Source organism: Peromyscus californicus, unplaced genomic scaffold, assembly GCF_007827085.1.
Source record: "Peromyscus californicus insignis strain IS unplaced genomic scaffold, ASM782708v3 Scaffold_15__1_contigs__length_86483966, whole genome shotgun sequence".
In the NCBI taxonomy this organism is placed as follows: Eukaryota; Metazoa; Chordata; class Mammalia; order Rodentia; family Cricetidae; genus Peromyscus; species Peromyscus californicus.
Genome location: NW_026294447.1, coordinates 15,670,487 through 15,676,085, shown reverse-complemented (window position 1 = coordinate 15,676,085; position 5,599 = coordinate 15,670,487). Strand labels below are relative to the sequence as shown.

The 5,599-nt window shown below is 39.6% G+C and overlaps 1 long non-coding RNA gene across 1 annotated transcript; it reads left to right on the top strand.

Annotated features, from left to right (window-relative positions):
* Positions 1 to 2,241: 2,241 nt before the first annotated feature.
* LOC128110461 (uncharacterized) lies at positions 2,242 to 4,556 on the top strand. Its single transcript, XR_008218210.1, has 2 exons — positions 2,242 to 2,453; positions 3,931 to 4,556. It is a non-coding gene; the product is annotated as an uncharacterized LOC128110461 (long non-coding RNA).
* The last annotated feature ends 1,043 nt before the right edge of the window (positions 4,557 to 5,599 follow it).

Genomic DNA, 5,599 nt, shown 5'->3' with positions numbered 1-5,599 from the left:
CATTTGTCTGATATTTTTCTACCTAAAAGATCCTACTGATTCCACAAGTCTCAACTCAAAGATGACAGCCTGTGTAGGACCTCCCCTTTCTCCCAGCCAGAGAAAGTCATGTTCATACCACTATCCATTGGAGCTTTGTACGTAGTTTTAGCTACAAGAACCTTATAACACACTTTGCAGATGTCCTATGTGGCCATATTGGAGCTGCATGGTTTAATTAAACCCTGGAACAACCATAAGATATGAGTAGTTTTATTGTATTTATTGTTTTGGTGAGAAAATAGTGATAAATATGTTGCTGAGACTCAAGGAAGGGTCTGGTAATGGTCTGGGGCCAGTGCCTTAGTCCTCACATTCGATCTTAACCTTCCAAAGCATCTTCACAAGAACTTGGCAAAACCCCAGACTAAGTTTTACCCCCACCCACATGACCTTGGTTAAATGGTGGAGGGCTTTCCTGCCTTGCATCTTTCCATGTTCTACCTTTCACTCTACTACCATCCAAAGTGTTTGCTTCCTTCTCATAATAAGGGCTTTTAATAATAGTCATATTAAAGCCTCTGCTGTCTCTGTTTAGAATTTTTAAAGTTTATATTCAATTTTGAGATTTTTTTCTTTTATTTCCAATGAAATTTGTCTTTTTAATGGAAGTTTTAAATGTCTCTGTACCTTTTGGTATTTCTGCTATCTATCTAATTTAGCTCAGCTTAGTTCATAGGTATCTTTCTAATCTCCACAATGAGAAAGGAAGTTGTAGAGTCCCCTGGGTTTCTGGTGGAGACAATGCAGCTTTCAAGTTTATAGTAACCTTAAAAAGAAGCCTTCTTCACACAAGGCTGAGCTATGTGAAGTTTATATGCTAATACAGAATTCTGAAACAAATTCATTTTACACAACACAAGCCATAGGAAGTTGAACGATTAAACACTTGTATATCTACTGAGTCAAGGATCTACCTACATATTAATAGTTTTATTGCCCCAATTTTTAATCACTGAGATATGCCTATATTGAATGCCAAACATCTACAGAGGCAAGGCGGCCTCAGTGCTTCCTTAAGTATTAGGATGTTCCCAAAGACTTGCTTGTCAGGCAAGAATTCAACCGAAACAGTGCAGAGTAAATCTTGATCATATAACTAATAAGTGGGTAATGCAAACTCAGCTATTTATGTGGAATACATTCTGGGGTGGGGATGAAATACTACATTAATGAACTCAGCAATATATGATATCCAAAAAGTTATATATGTGTACATAATTATATTTGTGTATGTACACACAACTACATCATCTTTTGAATTTTTCACATCTGTAAGAATTTGTGGTGATCTTTGGTATTCATAATGATAACTTTACATTTTTATATCATCAAAGACAAGTGGGTTTCTAATTTCCATGACACTAAAGAAGAATCATGCATTTGAGAAATATTTTTAACTAATTAAAACAAAAAGAGCCATCTCTTTCATTGCAGAATTAAAATAATAAGAACATGCCATATTTTCAAGCATTTCTATTAATTTTTTTTACTGTATTTTAAGATAGGAAGTCTAATCAAGATGATCTGAGAAGTATTTCAACTACCAAAGATTTCAGGTCTCCTTTTCAGTTTTTAGACCGTGACTTCTAGGGAATGTTCTTCAGACAGAAAACCATTAGCTTGTAGAATTTAACACATATTCTTAGACACTTGCCCCTAAAATCCCATTTCCTTGCCAGACAAAGATGGCGTCCTTTCTACAGTTGTGTGGAAGCACACGTGACAGACACACACAGATGCGGAAGTGGTGGAAGGAAGGGGAGCAGGGTCTGGGATGTGAGGAGACAGCCGCTGTCTCGGGACTTCACTGCTCTTCTCACACTTGAGTGATTCAGGTAGAGAAACAGTTTGGGGATATTTTGTTTTAAACTGTATCATCCATTACTTAAATGCACTTTATCCACCAAGATATGGGGGAGTTGGCAAGGATTTACAACATGCCAAAAACATTTCCTGAATCAGAAAAATCGTATGTTCTGATTATGGTTTCTTGAAAGGTATTAACATGCTTACACATGTCTGTCCTTTTTTTGCATTCCCCCCAAATTCCCAAATACAGTATGAATATTTTATAGCGATGTTTAGTAATGAGCACTGAATCCAACCTTAAAATGACTCCTCTCTTAATTAGCACATTAGTCACTCAGTAAAAATTGAGAGGGATGAATTATTCAAATATAATTCAGCAGAGACTCGGAGCAAATCTAAGGGATGAAGAAAAAAAGGGAGCAAGGCTGCAGAGTTGCTTTTCTCCTCAGAAGGTTAAAGAGGGACCCTGCCAAGCTACGGAGAGAGAGTCAGGAGAGTCACTCATTAGCAGAGGGACTTAGGCATCTATGGCTGCCATGTCAGTGGTGACCTTGAAGCACTGATAAACACCAACTGCGGAAGGGGAGAAACACGGTGATGAGGTAAAGATTCCTTATCTTCTGCTTTCGTAGCTTCAATTAAGCCACAGTGAATTGTGCTGTGTACAGCTTGAGGAGGACTCTCACGAGGCGTTCACCTGCTGCCTGAAATATTTTTGAACTGCAAAGAAATGTTCATGTGGAAGGTGCTTGCCCCAGGATAATTCTCTAATCTAATGTGGAGAAATGATATGATTAGCAGTTGGGACTAGCAAGGAGAAGCTAACGGGAACACACGTGCGTGTGTGTGTGTGTGTGTGTGTGTGTGTGTGTGTGTGTGTGTGTGTGAGAGAGAGAGAGAGAGAGAGAGAGAGAGAGAGAGAGAGAGAGAGAGAGAGAGAGAGAGAGATTAGAGCTTTATTTATGAAGCACAAAAACCTGTTAGAGAAAGAGGGACCGGAACAAATAAATAGCAATAAGATAGTAAAATTGGCAATTGGAAACAAAAATTACTTTTAAAGCTGCAAAGTCAAAGCCATGAAAACAAGAAGGAAAGAATGATATCCCCACGAATTTAGAATTTCTCGTGAAATTCTTCAAAACATAAGCAATAAACAAAATGTGAATCCCGCATGATAGATTCCAGGTCCCTGGATTTGTGTGAAGACAAGAAATAACAGGGCTGATGGGACAGTTGCAATGAAAATTAGCCTGGCTCTCAGAGTAATTTGTCTACAAGAGACATCTGCCCTATCTCTCTGTGTAGTTTGGTTGTGTCTGTCCCTTTCCAGTTTTTGTTACTTTAGTCAGAGAAAAACACTTGTAGAAAAGAAGCCTGATGGGTTGGACTTTTTCATGCTGAGTGACTAATTTACCTGGGCTCAATAGGAACTAGTTTGACATTAGTCTGGTATTTGCCCTTAGGAAAGATCTCGGCTTTGAGACTCCAGTCCCTTCAGTGGCTGTATGTAGAGGTGGGTTAGTTTATGATAACCTTGACAGCTCATAGAGCGTTGGGATAAATTGAACTCTAGGAGGCATAATCTAACAGTCAAAATCTATATCCCATGCTAAAGCTGACCCAGACTGACCTCTTACCTCACCAATCAATGCTCTTCCATTTACCCAGCAGCCCACTTGGGTCATCAGGCCAAAATTTAACCTCACTCAATCCATAAATAACCATCATTTGACTCAAATATTCTGTTCTCCTATCAATCATTTGTTTGTAATACCTTGACCACGGAACAGCTTTGGGCCAAGGCAATCTATTCTTATCTACAAGCAACAACGGTAGAGCAAGCAAGGCTTCTAGAGCAGAGACCCTGTCCTTCCATTGGGCCAACATAGGCCCGGGAATGCCCATTCTCAGCTCTAGCCTAAGAGGGATATGTAGAGGGTAGTTTAACTTAGCTACAGTTCTACCACTTTGTTACTGAATTGATCTGATGACAACTTTGCTGTCTTTTTAATGGTTCCTTCCTTCTTTTCTTTTCCTTTATTTCCTTCCTTGCTTGCTATCCTGGAATACACTATACAGGCAAGAATGACCCTGAACTTCTGATCCTCCTGTCTGCACCTCATCCCATCTGCTGCCACCCAGCCAATGTCAGCTAGCACTGTGAGCAGTCGAAGAAGATGAGAACTGGTTACCCTTAGTACAGTGTATGAGGCCAAACAACAGAATGTCGAAAGTATGAATGAAAAACAAGTTTGCTTCACAGCTTCCAGAGTTTGAATTTCCTCACCAGCTGGAGCCACTTCACCAAGAAATGTGAACATTTTCTCAGAAGCACACTACTATATGAACTCTATTGTCACAGTTTTATTAACAACTATATCAAATATATTTTCTGACCTATAAGTACAAATCATCCTGGTGCCTTTCTGTCCATTGACTAAGTCTGATAACTTGAGCAGAATAAAAGCCAGTATTTCTCACTTGATTGTTATATGGCTATCGTTCACTCGAGCTGTGCAGCATGACTGAACTGATAGAGAAGGGAATATGATTCTGATATTAATTCTTGCTCAAATGAAAATGCTTTGTGTGTCAGGCTCCAGTGGATTCCCTTCTAATTTCCTTTTGCTCTGTTTTACCCAAGCCATACTCTGCTGTTGTCATTTGGTATTCTGAATTCCATAAAGCCTCTTCTGCCCACCTCACCCCTTTGCTGTCTGAGAATGTTGCCTTGAGAGGCTGTGCTAATTTAGTGGTCCACACGTGTCCCACACGGACTTTTTTCTGCCTTCACATTCGATTGTGCAGCTTATGTTAGCTGGAAATAGCTTGTCTTTTAGATTGATTATTTGATTGTTGCTATTGTATTCACTATCTCTGATGTTAGAAAGCACAAGATTTAGGCAGCTCTGGGGAAACAGAACACAGCATTGTATTTTCTTTGTAAGAGAATAAGATGCAAAAGGATTAACTTAAACATTGCTAAAAGTCAGCATCTAAAATGAGGACTGGCCACTTTGGATGTCAGTGTGGTGGTTTCTCAAAAAACTGGGGATCAATCTACCACAAGACCCAGCTATACCACTCTTGGGCATATACCCAAAGGATGCTCAATAAGGACAGTTGCTCAACTATGTTCATAGCAGAATTATTCATAATAGCCAGAACCTGGAAACAACCTATGTGTCCTTTAACCAAGGAATGGAAAATGAAAATGTGGTACATTTACATAATGGAGTATTACTTAGCTGTTAAAAACAAGGACATCAGGAAATTTGAAGGAAAATGGATGGAACTAGGAAAAAATCATCGTGAGTGAGTCAACCCAGACCAAGAAAGACAAACATGGTATGTACTCACTCATAAGTGGATATTAGCTGTAGAAAAAAGGATAACTATAATACAATCCACAGACCCAGAAGGATGAGGTAATAAGGAGGCTTCATGGGGAGGACATCTGAATCTCCCTGGGAAGGGGAAATAGAAGACATTTTGTGAGTGGACTGAGGGCAGGTGGGGATGGGAACATGAGTGATCAGATTGTGGAAGGGATTTTTTGTGGGGGAAAAGGGAGAGAGTACTGAAAAAAACTACTGGAAAATGGAGGGCATTTTAGGATCAGGTAAAATCCTGGTGCAACGGAATCTCCCAGAAATCTACAAGGATGACCCCAACTAAGACTCCGAGCAATAGGGGATATGTCTCCTGAACTGGCCCTCTCCTGTAACCAGGCAAGACTTCAAGTGGA